A 405-nucleotide genomic window follows, 5' to 3' on the forward strand; every position below is an offset into this window, starting at 1 on the left:
GCCCCTGCTGCCTCACAGCAGAGCTCGGTGTTAGTAACCGCAGCCAGAGATGGGAACTGCCCCCCAGCAGGTAGAGCTGAAGCGCTGAGGATCGGCCCCCATGACCTTACCGAATGAACAGCTAAGTGAGGACTCTGCCCTCAGGCTGTCCCTTAAAGACCATGAGCAGGTGAAATCAGCATTTAAAGAACGCTTTCAAATGTATCCTACAGATATGGAAATCTGAGTGCTTCTCGTAAGCACCCTGTCCTACAGAGTGATCCTACGCTGAAAGGCAAAGCCTCCTGTGTCCTACGTTATTGAAAATAGGCGGAATCAGACGGTCTTGTCCTTGAGCGTAGCTTGAACGTGGCCAGTAACAATACAGAGTGAATTTTGGTGCAATAGCGCATCTGTGGTGCAGCC

Source organism: Gallus gallus, chromosome 1, assembly GCF_016699485.2.
Source record: "Gallus gallus isolate bGalGal1 chromosome 1, bGalGal1.mat.broiler.GRCg7b, whole genome shotgun sequence".
NCBI lineage: Eukaryota > Metazoa > Chordata > Aves > Galliformes > Phasianidae > Gallus > Gallus gallus.